This window comes from Hakea prostrata, chromosome 8 (genome assembly GCF_041222555.1).
Source record: "Hakea prostrata isolate BN-2017 chromosome 8, UWA_Hpros_2, whole genome shotgun sequence".
NCBI classification, from domain to species: domain Eukaryota; kingdom Viridiplantae; phylum Streptophyta; class Magnoliopsida; order Proteales; family Proteaceae; genus Hakea; species Hakea prostrata.
This window is the reverse complement of record NC_142607.1, coordinates 35,249,203-35,269,105: the sequence shown is the minus strand read 5'-3', so window position 1 is coordinate 35,269,105 and position 19,903 is coordinate 35,249,203. Positions and strand designations below refer to the sequence as shown.

The following is a 19,903-nucleotide window of genomic DNA, read 5'->3' as shown; positions in this document are numbered from 1 at the left end:
CCTTTGATTCTCCAAAACCCTAAAACCCCTTACACCATTTTTGTCCCTATCTCAAATGGTTATATGTAGTCTGCTAAAGCTGTTGGTCTTCTATGGTTACGACGCGGCCTGGTGGTGATCGTGTTGGTCCCCTGTATGTCCCCTGCGTGATCTTCTTTGTTGTTTGGAGCTACCGATCCGGGCAATGGCATTTTGTGCATGATCCCCTTGCTTTGCTGATCTGGTTCATAAACCGTATCATTGCCCTGGTCTTCTGAAAGAACCTTGTCCTCTAGGTTCAGGTGAGGATATAATCGTTGTAACTCCCTGACGTCTTCCTAGGAAGCTTCCTCTAGTGCCAATCCCTCTCATTGCACTAAGGCTTGAGAGAGGGGCACCCCATTGCGGCGAAGACGATAGGGGAAGAGAGAATAGAAAATTGGAGTGTGATAGCTACCAAAGAGCTCCAGCTGAGTGGGGGGATATCAAGGGAGAGAGAAGGAAAATCAACAATTCACCAAAGTGGTATATCCTCAGGTGTTGGGGGATTCAAAGAAAATAGGGGAGATGGGATCATGGAAGAGGAAAGGGATAGGTTGCAGAGTAGGGGAGAGGATTAGGCTCATCGAATCGAGACAGACTGACTTTCCAGAGAGGAACATCATGTATGTTTCGCCAATGAAAGCTCTAGTATAATCCTCATCTAAATGGTTTTGTTGCTTCCACTTTCAGCTTGTGCTTGATTTTCTTCTTGAGTTTCTCATTTGCAGATAAAGGCATTAAGAGGGAAAAAATGCGAAAATGATGTCTATAGCCATTGCATGCGCCACATTGCGAATTCGTTTTGCTAGACGGTATACTCATTTTCCCTGTCGATCCAATTCTGCAGGTAAAGTATATGATGTTTTGTTTTATTGTAGTCTGTCAATTTTGAGTTGAAAGTGAACACCAGCTATTACATCAACTTGTTATAATAGTGTTTTGATGTTTTGTAACTTACAAAACATCAAAACTCAAAATTACTAAAATATATTTTCATAGTTCATTAGCCCTTTTTAATCCAATGTGAATTACAAATTCACGTCACCATGTTTTAATCTTCAGAGAAACCAACAGAGTTAAAAGAGCTGAATACAAACAGCAAAACTCAAAATTCTCTCTTTGTCTTCTCCTTATTCATAGAACGGAAAACATTCACTTCTAGGACTTGTTGATCAACAAAAATAATACATACTAAGCATAAAATCCGTTGTCAGACTAAAGAAATTGGGAAGATACGACAACCCGAACCACAAATGGAAAAGAAGAAAATAAAAGAAAAAATCCAGCAATTTGTCTCACCAGAGATGGGTGATGAACAATCATTTTCCTGCATAGCGATGCGGTATTACCGCTACGGAAACATTGAAGATAAGCTGCAGCAAGAGGATTTGAATTACACAAATGGAATCCCTGGGACCACTGATACGTGCACCACTAAATTATTTTTTGAATGTAAAGTTCGAAAGGTGGTGCATCTGATATGATGGTGTTTATGATACCTGTTGATGTATATCACACGAATTTCATTAAATCTCAACCGCACAAAAGAATATATACTTTTTTTTTGTATGAAACAAAAGAACATACCAATTTAAATGAAATAAATCAATTTTTTTTAATTCGAACCCAACCCTTTAATGGAGTTTACGTGGTGTCTACTCGGCTTCGCAAGATCCGAAAAAATGCACCTGGTGACATCAGCAGGGTTAAAAAAGAAAAGTAAAATAAAATACAAAGTATGATGAAAAAAAGCTAATACCAAAAGTATAATTAAAAAAAAAGATGATCAATAAGAGAACAGACTTACTTAAGCTCATTAGGACTTGTTGTTGGGGTTTGACACTTGTGTAGCAATCCATATTTTGAGAGCATATAATGTTTCTGCAAATTTACTAGCTAGAGGTGCTCATTATTTAGGTATGTCTAAAGTTTGGTTGCTGCGACCATTATTTAGGTATGTCTTGATCATTTGTACTTTGTTTCTGCGGGAAGGATTTCCCCAAACTTATTTCTTAGAATGAATTTCTTTTTCTATGTTTGGTCAAAAATAAGAGTAAAGACAAAAGGAAAGAAAGAAAGAAAAATAAAAAATAAAAAAAGTGAAAAGTGGTAATAAGAGGAATTACACGTGTCATGGCTCATGCATGAATGCATGCTGATCACGGCCGATCTGATTTTTGAAACCTTGGATCCTACATTTCTACTTAAAATTTTACGGAAATGCCTTATGTCATAATCTACCATTCATTTTTCAAGCATATTACTGCTATATTTTACAAAAAAATAAAAGTATAAGTAGTTGATATAAAAGCTTGGAAGAAAGTTAATCATGTCATCATGGCATGCCACTACAACACATCAACGTGGAATCCAATCCATATTGCTTTTAAGTTATTAGGGTTTGGTCCAGGCTTAATCGAAGTCTGTCACTGGATAACTGAGAATGGAATCATATGGCCAAAGACTCAGAGTTGACATTTTAGCATTTGGTTTTGTTGTAGTTATCTTGTTTGTGTTACATGGTGCTGTCTATGTTACTGAGGAGATGATACTTCCCTTGCTTGTTTTTCATCTTTTCATTTTCAATATAATTTCATTGTTCAATTATTAAGAACAAGTTGACGGTGGTTCGCAAAAATAGGGTTGGAACAAATCTGCATTACAGTAACTATTGGGCCTGGGCTTTATATATTAGAAACGGGCCCGAAGAAATTTCTGCTGGGTAAACTGGGCTTTAATCAACCTGACTTGTTATTATAAAGGAAAATCCAAACCAAGAAGGATGCTCCCTATGGCTGGCCCATTATTTGCTGAAGTAGTCCTCATCAAAGGACCACCAGATCTAGTCCAAGGATTGAGGTCCACACGCTCTGATTCACTCTCACTTTCATCATTCATGTTGTGTTTGACACGGAAGTTCCTAGCTGAACTCCCTCCTGTATTGCCACCAACACCTTGGTTAGATGAACACGACACATCTGAAAGAGTATCTTCTTCAAGGCACCCTGTTGAGTTCTCTCTTGCAAGGCAGTTCCATGAGGGAATCCTTTTAGGAGCATTAAACTTAACCGTACTGCTTATTCCATGGGAAGAAGCAGCAGCCCCCTCAGCACTCCTTTCGAGTGTACGTCTGTGGTTGAGAATTGCCACACTCTCATCGAATGCAAGTTCAATGCCACAGTTGGCCTGTATGGCAGCAAGCTTCTCCCAAGTGCACCTCCTGCCCAGGTTCATAGCCTTCTGAAGCTCCATGTATGACTGAAAGAGAAAGAGAAATATAATCAAAAGAAGCTTATTTTTCATCACTAATGTATGTTCCTTGTGGGTTTGCGGGATGGAACCAAGAGATGACATGCATCACATAGCCCTTCAATTGGTAGAGAATACTCCGCAGAAATTGGAAGATCAGCTTCCCTACTTGTGACAAAGACTTGGAAAATAACAACCAAAAGCAATGGTCCTACCAATGATTGTACAAGAACCAATGGGTGTCTGGGTGGATCCATCCCTTGAGATGAATACTCTGAATAAAGTTTCATAGTACTCCATATCCAGCAACTCCACCATATAATCTGTAAGGACTACAACCAAGGAGCAAGTAGCAAAGAAGGTGAAGGAAGACGAAGGACTAGGAGTGATGTTTTTAAGTGAAAAAGAACTTGAAAGAGGCAAAAATGGCAAAAAAAAGGGAAATTTTCTGAAACAGCCGGCGGAAACTGCGAGTTCCACGAAATTTTGCAGATTTTGACTGAGATTTGGGACTTTTGAATAGGATTATGCAGACTTCGGTTGAAACCGGGGAAAAAAGATTTCGCCCATAGGATTTTCTCTCAGTTTTGGAGAAAACTGATATTTCGGTCATCACAACCAAATGTGGATTATGTCAATCATTACCTTTAAGGTGTAAAAATCAGACCTATGGAGTAATCCAACCAGACGTAGGAAAGCTAGAAAAAACTACAGAACTGAGTGCAAGGTTTCAGATCAGAATACAATTTTGAAGAGAGGTTTAAAAAAAATGCTTTAGAAGGCACTTATGTTAATACCGTTAAAATAGTCATATATTCAATCAGAGTCAGTTTTACCAGAATCCAAGTCAAACCAGGGAACCATAAATATGCAGAAAATTAAAGACTCAAAAGAGACTCCACTGACTACCAATCTAATGCATAATAGCAGAATGAAATCAGAAGTTGAAAGCCAAAATAGAAACTGGGGTTTTTAACAAGGGGACTCAAAAGGAAAGTCTCTTAATATAGGGGAATCCCATTAGCAAGTTAAACACAAATTTACGCCCAGTCCAGCCTGCACCAGCACTACCATGAGAGGTAGATACATGGGAGTGTTGCTTTAGGCCACACTCCCGGACAGAGTTCTTTTTAACACTACAACAACATGGCCTCATCCCAACTAAAGGGCTTGGCCACATGGATCCTTGCCCTCCAATCAGATCTATTCAAGGTTATACTTGATATAAGGCATAAGCTATTCATGTCTTCTCACATCTAATGTCATCTTATGTCTATCCCTAGAACTTTTAGATCTTTCAGTCTGAAAATCACTCTTTCATCCTAGGTCACTCAAGGAGCCTGGATTGAACATGGCCATGCCACAAAGATTTAATATCTCATTTTTTCTTTACATGTTTTGGCCAACCAAAATTTTTAAAGTTCAGCAAAATATGGAAGTTCTTCGGCCAAGTTAGTGTGTTGTAGACCATACTAAGGCCCTAAACTTCATGGAAACCCTTTTTTATGCTATATACATTATAGTATTATACACACACGTTTAAGTGATCATATTGCAAAAAAAAACTACTTAGATTGGTGTTTAGGATTCGCACCCTAATTGGCAGTACATAGTCGAATCTGCATAATTACACAATCACAAATTATTTAAGTATGAGAGGAGAAAAACATTTAGCAATTCGAAAGAGTAATGAAGTAAATCATCATATTGTCAAAGATTAATTTTCAAGAACATCATCAAATCAATAACCCTGCTGCAGTCCTAATATAATCATTTAGTAGTTAATAATATATACTAATAATACCTACCATGCAGTCCAGGAATCCTACCAAAAGTCTGATGGAGCCAAACAACATTGTACATCAGTCTGTGAGAAGAAAAAACTATAGTCCTCCACAACTGACATGTACATTGCATCATCTACATACTGAAGGTAACCTATCCTAGGATATGGATTATCAAACTGGGAAGAAATCTATTGGTCCACCGTGATACGAGTCATATGATGCAGGTTGTAGCATGTCAGCTGGTGGGTTGGGAATGAGAAGATGTACTTTGCAAAAGAAAATCCAATACGTCCATTTGAGTGGTACTCATACTCGATTTAAGGACAAGTGTCATATTAATAGCTCCCAGGTTATACTGAAATATGAATCCAGCCTGTGGAAGCAAAAGATTGAAGAAGTAAACTCGAGACTGACACTTTAATACATGAAGGATGGTTGACATTCTTTGGATCACAGTGATGGGAGGAGCCATGAATACAGATAGTTTACGAGAAACCCATTCTTATTTCATCATGATATGTCTTAAGCAGAGGAGCTCTACAAGTTCTCAGCGAAAAGTTGTTATAAGGTTGTATTTACCTTCTCTAATAAACATGATCATGTCCATCCTTTTGAACCAGTGGCTAAAATCTCAAAGATTTTAACCGAAATACCAAAATCTTCAACTGGAATACTGTATTTTTTTTATTTATTTCAAAGTGGCATTTCATTTCGGCCACACTGAAATACTCAGACTTCAAAAAATTCAAATGGCATGCTACCTCACATGGCTTCTCATAGTTTATCATGCATTGGAGCTGCTCCCAAATAACATCTATTATGATCATTCCTTAATTAATGCTTCCTAGTTTTGCCACTCATCCCTCTTAAATCCTCTTTCACTAACGTACCGAGTCCACCTACATGAAAATTACTTATAAACCCACTATACTTTGGCTAAGACATTAATAACGATTAGATCCCTTGAAACAACCTTGGATAACCTCACAGTTTCTAAAAATGCAAAGAAATAATGGTCTGCCATGAATTTGCTGTTAAGTGACAATGTGGTATATAAGTTGACATACATGTGATCCTTAAAACCTCATCTTCCCTAATCACAAATGGTTTTAGGTTAGATAAACAAAGAAGTATTTGGTGTGCAACTTTGGTAACAATAGGATAAGCTATACGGTGGTCAAACTTGGTGAGAGGGGGATTCCACAAAGCAACTATTTTAGGTTTTTTTGGCTCAATCAAAAATTAGAAGGTGATACAAAGGATGACATTTCATATTGAATTAAAATAGAATGGATGAAATGGAGAGGGGTATACTGAGTCATGTTTGATGGAGGTATCTTATTAAAATTTGTAGAAAAACTAGGATGTATTGAGCAGAATTTTGGGCTGAGAAAGTCGTCGAGGTGGCATGTTCATACTCAAAAGAGGTCTTTGAATGTTCTAGTACAAAGGAATGATTTAGTCCACATTGAAGGAACTAAAAGAGCCAGTGGCAAAGCCAAGAATGCCTTAGAAGTAGTGAGAAAAGACATGCATGGCTTTGGCCTTGTATCTGGTATGACCTCAAATGGAGTTGAATAGCTTATAGGAGGGCGAGAATCCATATATGGTAGCAGCTTATTTGCTCCTAGTCCTACAATTGGCATACATAAATAATGCATTTTGTTCCTAAGCATACACCATCGGTTCAAACTAGGGAGTACCTATTATGATACTCTAAAGTCAGGAATGGAAAGATTTCACGCACTGTCCAACCATAGAAGATAGAAATGGTGGATTGCAAATGAATTACTCAAATACTAGAACTCCTAGCAAACCAGGGATTGATTGCAGGCAGACAGCAGCAGATGGCTGGTTGGGAGAAGAGGGAAGCCTGGAAGAAACTGGCGTTGCAGAAGAGAAAACAATGCATAAGAAGAAGGGGACTGCACAGGACGATTGCACAACCACTTCTGGCCATGCAGACACTCTACGAAACACCTCTCTATTTTATTCTATTCAACTACAGGGAACCACATCCCAAGGAGAAATAAAAGACTCATAGAACAACTAATTGACTAACTAAGAAACTAGTATATTACAGCCATTTGTATCCTGACCAAGATAAAAGATTATACAATACTTTTCCAATTAACAAGTAAACTTCCTAGAATCCTACTAGATCCAAACACTAAACTGGGCCCTGTTCATCTCCATCTAGAAAACGAAATGGTTTTGAATTGCTCCAAGGCAATGCACCTGCATCACATGGAATCAGACAATGGACTATCTGCAGTTGAATAGTTTCCTCTAATTGCTCTAACGTGAAAGGACCACCTCCCTAATGACAGAATCTGGGGTTAACATTATCCCAATAGTAGTAAACATTTTTATCGATTTTTGTGCTCAATAATTTCCTTTTTTGCCTGAATTCCAAAGCCTTGGTTAAGTCTGCAGTTGAATAGTCTCCTCTCGTTGCTCTCACGTGGAAGTACCACCTTCCTAATGACAGAATCTGGCGTTAATATTATCCCCATGGTAAACATTTTTTATGGATTTTTGTGCTCAATAATTTCCTTCCTTGCCTGAATTCCGAAGCCTTAGTTAAGTACCATATTTGGACCTCAATCAAATTTTAATTGGACAAAACTTTATTGTCGGGATTCTGTTCTCTTTCTCAACACATGCACGAACTTATGATATGTTTTCCTCTTTTCACCTCCATGGTGCACCAATGCACCATCTCCCACCTTTGTGTTGACCCAGTCAGATAAGCCCGACCATGGTTTTGGACCAAGTTCAGAACTTCATAATGTACTATAGGAAGCAAAATGATGGCTTCAACCGTGGTGCTTATGTTATAAATTAAAGGAGTTTTTGGAGAATTAAATCTTCAACATGTCAACAACCAAAAGTTACTTTGATGATATACTAATACTGGGGCAGCTGGATGCTTTTAATTAATGAAATTTTCATGTTGTTGACCCAAAAAAAAAAGACGGGGGCAGCTTGTGATACCTTTACATCTTTGAATCAGTAGTAGCCTTTGTAGACAGAACTACGAACAGCATTTCCGTGGTTCATTCTCGGGCTCGTCATCTACAATTACCATCCCTTTCCTCTGCAGAGTTGATGAGAGGCCTTCAACACTGCTTTTCTTTTTCTGGAGCACACCTACAAGAAATTCATTAAAATCAGCACATCTACATGGATATGCATGGAGACTGGTGAGGCCCTACAGGTTACAAGACAGATTATGCACGTCACAGACCTAAAAAGAACTAGTGCAAGGAAATGTTTTCTACAGTAGTCATTGCCTTGGATAATAGGAGGCAAAAGAAGTCAGACTTTAGTCTATGGATTTTTGTAATCAAACCACTGAAGGCAGCCTTAAAATAAATCAAGTATAGCCGATCTGAATGAATACAACTTGAAGATCCTGAAGATAAAACTTAGTCATAACATACGGGTTGCAATATCAAGGAAACTTCATCAATGCCAGAGCCCAGTTTGGCAGACGTAACAAACAGTTTAGCTCCTATTGATGATGCATAGCTGTATTCAATAACAAGTTAATTCAACATAAAACTGGAAATAAACCATCATTCTACTGTACTCATTTTACAAAATTAGAGCAATCATCTACACACAATGAACAATTATGTAATGATCTTTATTTATAAAAATAAAAAATAGGAGAAATCTCCATATCATAGAATTTCAACCATTGCAATTAGTTTCATATTCATCTGCCCTTCTGCCTCTTACATTTCATTACCTATAACAATTATCGAACACAATGGTGTCAATTAAAGCAAAAACAGGTGTCAAGTATAGTATTCCACTTTATATCAATCCCACACAATTCCTTAACAATCGATCAACATAACACTCTTCCACAATTAGCATCACCACGTAACTCATCTCCCAAGTGAAAAGTTTGCCATAACCAATTCTCGATATGGCAGTATAAATCTACAAAAGGATTTAGGACTTCAAAGACCTAGCAACCATGATCCTCCTGGACATTGAAGTTTTGAACAACCAGAGAAACCTGATTTTTTATACAACCTGCACGTTTCCACACAAGGGAAAGAGGCAGCAACCAAGTTGCACATGCAAAATTACTAATAATCTGATCTCGTATATTCATAAAGTAAGCATTCATAAAAATAGAAGCAAGATGAGAAAAAAGGCAGACAGCAAGCAGACTAACAAAATACGTCCTAATACTAGCAGTTGACAGGAAAATATAAATAGAAACAATAGAAGTCCTATTAGGGTTAGGACATGAATCAGACATGGAAAAAGAAATTAAAACAGATGTCTACCATACAACCCTGGAATGAATCTCGCAAAATCTTGGTGATATGAAATTTTTGGATATCTCGACCCCCTTGCCCCGAGACGATATTAGAGGTTGAAACCAATTTGACCAAAATTTCGATTCAAATTCTGTGAAATTTTGAAATTTCGATCCTTTTCTTGAGATTTCGGTATCTAGAGGGTTTCCTAGTAAAAAGATATATAAATACCTGCTTTCATCGACATCTCGATGGTTTTGACCAAGATTTCAACCGAGAGGCAGTTCCAACAGATAACCCCATGAGAGAGGGAATTTTTTTCCATTTTGAGCAAAATCTTCTTCAAATCAACACCAGCAAACACGTGGAAGCAGTGGATTGAAGCTCCAAACACTAGGATTGAAGTGTTTTCTCTAGTTTGAGGTAACCCATTTTTCTCTAAGCAATTATTTTGGAATATATATGTACAAAAATTATTTAATAGTGATGAAACTAATATATGATGAACACCATGGGCTAATGTATGAACCCACGGCGTCGGAATTCTTTGTTACAATATGTATTTTTTTTACTATTTTCTTACATGAAAAATGTAAAAGAAATATATGATAGATGTATTGTATAGCAATGAAATGGATATATGTTGAACACCATTGGTTGATCTACTTGAGAGGTCCCATGGGTACCAGCCTGGTAGACAGACTAATATGATGGGAATTGATACATTACCTAGCTCTATTAGTGGACTGAGTATTGGCGAGAGGGACTCCAAATCGAGTGGGTATTGGCATTTTCCATCTTTTATCAATGATGATAGTTCATCAATATCACCCTCAGAGCACAGTGGATCACATTTCAACCCACACGGTCAGTTGATTGGGATGGGCAGCATTTGCCTGCTCCATTGTATTACTATGAATCCATTAATAGTATGGCGATATTGGATCCTTGTTTAATTGATGAGATATTCTCCTACCTTGCACACCAGCCACTGTCCCCATACATGTTCCCGGCGGCACCATATGTTTTGTATGATGGTGGATCAATGAATTTTGGTGCCAGTACATCACAATTTGGTGACCCATATCCTAGGACGGGTTACCTTCAGTATGTCGATAATGTGACATCCATGTTTGTGGTGTCAAATTATATAATATTCTTCTTGGAGTCTATGAGACTATGATGTGGGATTCCAATTTGTCACAATCAGATTGCAGTCCAAATCAAGTCTGACTGACTTAGTGGGATTGAGCAAGGCCAATATAGTAGCTTACATTAGTCAACACTCGAGGGGAATTTCTTTGGTTTTGTATTTCCTATAAATTGAAGTTGTCATGTAAACTCTTATTCTCACATTGTTTGCACAATTGTTTTTGATATTTGATACTGATGATATATGTGCGTATGTTGGTAGTTGAGTTAATATTTTAATATAGGTTTAATATTTCACTTCATTATCAATTGAAATTGCTCAATCGTTTATGTCAATTTATACTTCAAGCATGTTTAGATATCTAAATATATATTTAGTTTTGACTGAACACAAACAAGCATGAGTGTGATTCCAAAAGACTACTATGGTTGTTTTTTTTAGTCAAGCTAACTATAGATGTATATATGGGCCTTGAAATAGGATATCCAAGAAGAACCAGAACCCAAAAATGCATAAGAGCCACCAAAACCTGGCAGATTTTGTACCGGGTTTCAACTGAGATTTCGACCAAAATCTCAACATCTCGGTGGGGTCGAGACAAAACGAGATTTCAGATCCTGCTTACAACAGCTTCAAGGAATTGCCTAACTAACTTTAAAACAAACTAGGATTCCTAACTAACTTCTAATTGAAGAGATAACCCAGCTCAACTATAACTCTATAAACTAATTCAAAATAAAAGTAGATTAATTAACTATCCATTTTCGAACTCAACTTATGTTCCCATGCTTTAGGTCCAACTAGTTAGCCAATTACAATGTAGACACAAGGCCAAAGGCTCATAGCCCATGAAACCACCCATAGGCGAATTCCTATGAAAAGATGCCAAATTTGGTGCCTGACCTGCATTACAGGTAAACATGGTTTAAACTTTAAAAATCAATCTTAAATACTCAATGGATATGTGTATGCTGTACTTGTAACAATTGATAATTTGTAGTATTAAGATTTATTTTTGCAAATTGCAAATGCATATTTTAGTTGTTTTCATTAATTTTGGATGTCAAGGTATTAAATTATGTGTAGCATAGGGTTTCTTCGAAAATCATAGTGCCAAGTATACTATACACTGCAAACCTAGGGCAGGGAACTGAACAAACAATTTGATTCTCTTTTTAACAATCTAAAGGTTCCATTGTTTCAGGATGCTAAATTAGGATCTGTATGCCATTTGACCATTGAAAATGTGAAAAGTTTCAACTGAAATGTTTTTATGAATTATTTCTGTTAAATTGAAGGTCAAGACTTACTTCTTGAAACTTGTGCAAGAGCACCTGTGCTACCGGTTTTCAGTTCAAGGACAATCATGTCATCTAAATCGGTTATCCAGGCATTAAAACAATCTACAGTGAATACCTGATAGAAATCCAAAATCACAGAGAAATATCGAAAACTAGAGTATTCACTATTCTGGGTAGTAGATGCTTGTGGATCCTCAATTGAGAAGGATAGTTCATTAGCATCGCAGACAAGATAGAATTGTGCACTTTTAGTCGGATAAAAGACTCGACTGAACTAATTTTACGGTCCATCTGAATCTAAGGTTGGACGTGAACCAACAAGCATCATGATTCCAAGCAAGGTCTGATCAATAAAATTTGGATGTGGAGTGAAGTCACAGGGATCTCACTCACTTCATGACCTAAATGATAAAAAGATCAGAAGATCATGTATAAGCACCATCTTTTGAAAAATACAGGTCCAGTTGTGCGGTGTAAATCGCGCGCACCTTGACTCAAACCACGGGGTTGTGAGAAATCATAGCTGCATCAATCTGAGCTCCCGGAAATGATCAAGGCTCGGTGGTCATTTTGTGCAACCCTATGTCAGGGTGCAAGGGCTGTGTGTCTGGCATGACTGGGTCACGATCCTTCTCCCAAGAATATATTTTTAGTCCACCAAAATTGAGACATTTACATGTTCTTGTCTTAGCATTTAGAAAGGCATACCAAACAAATTGATGATCCAACTTTCCGAACTAGAATAGTTCAACACATAGATGGTACAAATTGCTTCCTAGGAGGCAAAGGAAAAGCTCCATACCTTTCTGCCTCTTGAAGATCATATTTCTTTGATCTAACCAAATCACTTTGTTGGCAGAAATTGAAATAACAATGTTTTGGGGAGCCATTTGTTGAAGTTCTGTCACCCAATTTTTCACCCAAATGAAGGTATCATCATCTGTAACGTCATACACCAAAAGTGATGCTGCAGCCAACCATTAACATAAAAATCTGTCAGTGCAGACTTAAATGTTGAGATGTTGTGATTTCATCAACATCAATGGACCAAACAAAGAACTTGACAGAAAATTCTGATATACAGACCATCTGCATCACGATAGTATATTGGACCCAGAGCACGAAACCGTTCTTGACCTGCTGTGTCCTGCAATCAGAGCACACAATGCAATATTACATTATTAATTTCTCATAAATAAACAAAGCATCCCAATGCAAAATGGTAAGAAGATGTTAAATGACAAAAACTCAACTTGACTCCAGCCAAGTGGCTGGGTATGAGATCAAATCACCACAAGATATGATTAGTTGATCACAAACAGGTGGAAGAACTTAAAAAAGTCAGGTTACACAAAGGAACTTGGAGCTTAACTACTTTGAGCATGTATGACAATAATTTATTCCGTTTGATACGAAAAAGAATTCTTAGTGATACAATCATTCTAATTATAGAAGAGAGACATTATATTACCCACTTAATGGGAGGTTACTTCATGAGACCTGGATGTACAGAGTATTTAAGCTGACAACATTAACCATCATTTTAAAATTGAAGTAAAACATTTCTTTTCTTCAATTACATGATATCAGTAATCAACAGTTGAGGAAATTAGTATATGGACTATCACATGTTATGCATGTATATAACAATCAATAAATTTTGCCAAACAGGAAACATTATACGATTTGCCATGTGAATTCATAGCTTACTTGTAGTTACAAGTTATGCCTCTATAGTAGTTTCCTTTTGTAATAAGCATAGTCAAGTCACCAAGGTGATCCAAGGCAGTGGGGCAGTGCCTCACCACTTAGGCAACAAGGCAGCCAAGTGTTAATTTTCAATGCCCCCTCTTTACTAACCTTACACAGTGTAAAATCAACTCTTAGCCCCATTAAGCCATCACAATAATGTACACCTAAAAAAGACAGCTGAACTGAACAGGCAAGCAACTGGAAGTTTGAAACAATTAAAACAGATTGCTATACTATTCCTGGTATTGGTCATTGTCATGATATACTTAGTTTCACATTTTGTTGATATTATTCTTAAGAATATGATCTTATCTATAAGTAATTAATGTGCTGTCGATAAAGATAAATGTTTTTGTTTTTCTCTCTAAGAAGTTTGACTGGCCAAATGATATAATTTATACATTAGCCTTTTGGTACTAGGTAAACACAAACCAGATTTCGGACAAATCCAAGATCTCTCAAATCCAATATATACTGAAGGAGTTATGTTCCGACCAAACTTATTTGGTGTACACAAATACTGTCAAAATCGTTCTGAATGAAAACAAAAAAATGAATATTTTACCACACTTGTTCTTTGATATCTGCTATAATGAGGAATCTTGTCTCCAAGACTATAGTGTTCCTTTCTGTCCATAGAAGATACACCATGGTACGTATTGCCAATTTTCCAACCCAGCTGATTTTTTATTCTCTCCAGAACACCATTTAATCCAAATTGCAGCCTCTTCCAAGGTAAGAGGAGGTTTCCATCGTCAGCGCACAATGAGAAACTATCCCTCCAAACTAGAGGGAATAGTGAGAAAACCTCCAGCTCACAATTGATGAACTGTAAGAAACTTCCAATGCAATAAACTCAGAAAGGCAACTGAACAACCTTTTGGATGTAATTAACCATAATAGTGGATGAAGACGCGACCCTTCTTTTTATCTCTTGCAAAATAAGACACTAGCTTTTTAAAGAAAGGCAACTTGACAACCTTTCAAACGCCAGCAACCCTACTAGTATATCATTTTCAAAATTTTCAGATCTTGGTCTTCAGGTAAACATTAAATAAAGCCCAATGTTATTACATTTTTAAAGCATTATTGCCCAATATAATGTTGCTTGTTAATTTAGTTTCACAAAAAGCCACGAATAACTTTTGAAACATGTTAGAGATAGCTTAGGTTTTCTAAATGACAGAACCATTGTGACTTAATCTTCTTCATTTGAAGTTGAAAGGCCTACAAAAATGTCCCACCAAGGTGAGCCAAAAAAAAATCAACACTACTTGGAGCAATTGGTTTACAGGTTTAAGAGCATCTAATGCTTCGCGAGTCATGATGGGTTAATAACCAAATTGATGAATACTGGAAAAGGGGGAGCCCAAAGGTAAATCAGATGACACCCAAACTTCCACTCTGCTTACAATAGTAACTTCAGTATACAGCTTTGGCTTTAATACCGATGCCATATCTTTCTCTCACTCTAATTTATAACTGGAATTTCAGGCAAAGGGAAAAGGAAGAAGACACTGAACCGTCCAGCAGTAGGATTGTCAAAGTCAATGAAGATCTTTCTATGAAACTCTTAAGTATGAATACCCACGAATTTCTATCAGATTGAATTGCAGGGGAAAAATAAAAAAGAAAAGGTCGATTACAATGGAAACCCATTTGTAAAGGTCATATAAAATATATTGAGCAAATTGCACTGGCACCCCAAAATGGAGGCCTTAAAGCACCTTCACCCCAATTCAATAAACACACTAGTCCATTCAGTTAGTGAAACTGTTAACCCACTTACTAATTTTTTTGTAATTCCAAAAATGACCTTACTAAAATCTGAAAAAAAAAAAAAAAAAAAAGGAGGAGGGAGGAGGGAAAAAAAATCAATCGTTCTTCACAACCGATCTTCATCGTAGGCGGAAGAACCTATTCGAAGTTCTGGTTCATTGGAAGGAAAAGGATTGGAAACTAAAAATAAATCCCTGTTGTCACCCAGAATCAACCAGATGATAAACTAAACTTGAATCAGAGATAAGACAAGAACAAAAGTAATTTGAACATGATCACCACAGAAACCTATAAGTTCTCGAAAGCTTCACCCCAGTTGATTCTTCAATTTGTGACCCATTTGCTTTATCGTTCTTCGAGAGGACAAAAAGTACGGCCATGTGGAAGGGGAAGAAAGGGTTTGAAGTATCTGAAATAAAGTGCATATAATAGGACTTAACAGAGAATGAAGAAACGCTGGGCAAGACTTTCAGGCATGGAGGTGGTGAACGTGATTAAAATGTTTCTTTGCTTATCCATGTTGCTCAACCAACAAGAGGCATTTGGCAGGTCACATTTTTCAGGTATACAAACTGAACCCTTTGATTAACAAAGACGCAACTAAGTTACAATAACTTACCTTAATTTAGCGGGAAGAAGCGGGGATGGATTTACTGGATCGGCAGCAGCATCTCATGGAAAGAAGACAATTGGACAACCAGCCGAGTTTAATGATGCAATTCTTTATGCCAATGCTCCCTCTGTATCAGTAGAGAGCTGAGTAACAGGGTATTCTTTTTGTCCCATCTTTTCTATTAATGATGCAAGATAGTAACAGAACTGCTTACAAGCTTCCCGCAGAGGCAAGACATGATTCATAGAGCTCTCTCCATGTTAAGGTTAAAACTGTCAAGAATCTGAAATCCCTCAACAAATCCAATCATCAGCCTACAATAACAATTATGATTTGCATATACAGGACGGAGTACCAAAGAAGATAACGACTATAAACCTGAAAACAGAACACATTTACAGAGAGAAATAACCCTAAACTCCCGATTAATGTATGCAAGGAGAAAATGGTTAAATGGAGGAAGAAAATGGTTGAATGGAGGGAGAAAACCTTCAACGTGCACACAGGGAGAAATGAGAAGTGAAACGGTTGAACGATTGAGAGAAATGAGAAATGAAAAGTGAGAAATGAGAAGTGAAACGGTCGAACGATTGGGAGAAATGAGAAATGAAAAGTGAGAAATGAGAAGTGAAACGGTTGAACTCTCAATCGTGCACAAAGTTAGTCTTTTTAACTTTTTTTTGGTAAATGAAAATAGATTTCTGTCAAGGGTATAATAGTCTTTGCAAAAATATGACTAACCAAGTAATAACCTACTAACAGAATAGAACTTAAGTGTTTTTTGAACATAAAGTGGGGGTGTCAGTGAAAAAACCCATAAAGTGGAGGTGTCAGTGGTTTAAGGGCTCCATTTTGGAAAAAAATCCTCTGCTGTGCACATCTCACTGCTGTGCACAGCAGTGCGGCACCACAGTTTGACACGTATCAAATTCTTAATTAATGGTACAGATTAAAAAGCTAAGCTTTAATGAAAAATACCCAGGTTTATGACCCATTTTAGTCAACCCACCAGTTTTTAAAAGAAGGGAAAACCGATCCTGAAAATTTCTCATCGTTTGCCATTCCAACTCCATCTTCTTTCCTCTGACTGCATTCTTTCATGGTCCCTTCCTCATCTGTTGCTATCTTCTTCATTATTGTTCCTCTTTATTTGAAAACCCTTTTTCTTCATCTCTTTCTAGTTAATGAAACACCATTATCCTGCAGTCTAATGTTTATAAATTCGACAAATGACTCTCTACAGTCTGCAACTTCTGAAATCAGAGGGCTCAAGCGTTTGCCAAGAAGAACTCATGTGTTTCCCGGCATTTTCAACTCGCCCTAACTTGTTAAACTTTAAAAATATAAAATATGAATTTCTCGCCTTAACTCTCATCATATTGCAGGAAAAGCAAAGAATCTGATAAAGCCACACCAGAAAGTCAAGAAGAATTCCGAATGCCCATAGCACTTGCCTACGATTATAAGACAGACCACCAACCACAAGATTTCAGAAAGGTTGGGATTGGAAAATCCTCATTCTAAATAGAGAAAACTTAACCAATAGAAAACACTGAGTTAAAACAAGAGATATAAACAGAGTCAGGATTCCAAGATGAAGATAAATCAAATAAAATTTCAATCAAACAATCCAAGATTCAAAGAGAAACTAATAAACGAAACTGCAATGTGGCAAAAAAAATTCCTGTCATACCTCCATTAAATACAACCAAGACATGACCCAACAAATCCATAAAAATGACAGGACTCAGAATAGAACAAGAAACATCCATGGAGGTCAAGATCTAGTGATCTTAATCGTTTTTCAAACCTCTTTATGCACACAAAACCAGTAACAAACACAAAGAGAGGCAAAATGCAGATCATATTAATCTAAGCATTCCACCAGCGATTCAGTTAGGGGAAACAAGAAATTCTACCATTAGCTTGTAGAGAGATGGAGGAAAGGGAGCGAGAGTGAATGATGGAAAGAGCTTCACAGTGGGTTTTTTTCACTTCTTAGAACCGGGTCATAGAAACGGGTGGGTTGGCTAAAACGGGTCATAAATATGGGTATTTTTCACTTAAAACTCAGCTTTTTAATCTGTGCCATTAATTAAGAATTTGACACGTGTCAAACTGTGGGGCCCGGACTGCTGTGCACATCAGAGAGATGTGCACAGCAGAGGATTTTTTTCCCTCCATTTTGGGTGCCAGTACAATTTACTCTAATATATTTAATTTTCAACAATGCCACTGGAATTTTTTCGACTAGACTACGATCTGGAGTTATGTTATGTCGGTCGTTCAACAGTCTTGAAGTTTATTCTAATCAAACATATGAAAGAAGTTAACTTTACAACAACTTGGGACTCAATCATCTATGAATTGAGACAAATATATCAGTGAACGAGTAGCCGAAACAAAGATCGACAGATGAGAGAAAAGCAAACCCTAGCCCATAAAAATCGCGATCCTAGATACTCCCAAAGCAGGAGCATTAAGCGCAAGCCAACCTCAAGACAGAACATGCATTTCAATACAAAAGTAACGACTAGAAGAGGTCCAACAAATGGAATTGTGATTTTGAATTACCGTCACGGCGTCACAAAGAAGAACGAGCTTGAACGACAGACCAGATGGTTTGGAATTCATCCTCGGACTTCTCAGCTGCCAGAATTGATCCGATTTCAACAACGAACAACCGCGGAAAGAAATCTAATGAGCATCACTGATCTCCAGAATGGAGAGATGAATATCGTTCTTTTCACGCCAAAACGGTAAACGCCGAGAGACACAGTAGAGTTCTGAATGCAGAAATACTGAAAATTAAACTGCGAAGAGAAATTGCTAAAATGTAGAATATACGAATCTAACAAACCCTTGAGTAATTCCCCAAAAAACATAAATTAGAACATGTTCAGAGAACATCAAGAAGACGGTTTGGTGTACATTCTTGGTTTTGCAATCTTCAATCCGAGTCCAAGCGCGGATCACTTGGGAAGAAGAAGCTTGGGCTTAGCGCTAGCTTTAAGCTAAAGTAACACCCACTTTAATCTGGCAGTTACGCCAGCACCATTGAGTTATGCCACACAAGCCCAGCCCACTGGATGAATTGAGAATTTACAAAATCATACTATCATACTTAATATACTACTATCTAAAAGGAAAACTTGTAAATCTTGTGGTATGTATTTTACTTAACCAAACTACCCCCTGAATAGAAAGGTGCCTACTCATAAAACCCCCGAACAACCCACCCCAACCCTCCTAACTATTCGTATTCATTTTAGACTTTGCATTCAGCCAGAGCATTGTGATCAGTTCAGAGACTGACTTAAGCTTCGAAGGTGGCCTCCCGACCCCAGCGGTCAGGCCACGTCTAACCTTGTTTTAAAGATTATCTTCACAGATCCAGAGGCTTAATATTTTCTGGACGCATCATATTCAAAATTGAACTGTCATAAACTCCTCAAGTTATGGGTAGGCTCACTCTAGAGTTAAGATTATATTTCTCTTCTTATTATATTAAATAAAAATCCCAATGATAAGTTATATTATTTTTTTGTGTGGACTCCACATAATTTGTGGTTGTAATGCTATTAAGAGAGCACAAAGTACTCTCCATCAGGGTAGATAATCCACACTCATCACTACCGATCCTTATTAACTGTGAATGTAGTTTAAATTCTGGTCCTACTTGGAAATTAATGCTTTGATCACCTTGTGATAAACCAAGGCTTCACCGATAAAGAAGAGAGAAGAAGAAGTGAGTTGAGGCCCACATAGTTAACTTGCTCTTAGAGTCCAGGTCGGACTCGATAGTCACAGAACAAGTTAAGTTCTACCTTAAGCAGATAAGGTTTAATCTTTCCTCCAAAATGTAAAAGAGCAATTATAGAGTTCGGATTGAACTCAATCAAGGTAACATCTTTTAAAAACTATAAATACACATACCCACACCAATGGACATGTACATTTTGGAG

The 19,903-nt window shown here is 37.3% G+C and overlaps 1 pseudogene across 1 annotated transcript; it reads right to left on the bottom strand.

The window, feature by feature from the left end:
• Positions 1 to 3,913: 3,913 nt before the first annotated feature.
• On the bottom strand, positions 3,914 to 19,000 carry LOC149007666 (uncharacterized; annotated as a pseudogene). The gene is made up of 5 exons (XR_016175122.1): positions 18,513 to 19,000; positions 12,881 to 12,941; positions 12,597 to 12,761; positions 8,504 to 8,591; positions 3,914 to 8,210 (listed from the first exon to the last, which is right to left on the bottom strand). The product of XR_016175122.1 is annotated as an uncharacterized LOC149007666 (transcript).
• Positions 19,001 to 19,903: the final 903 nt, after the last annotated feature.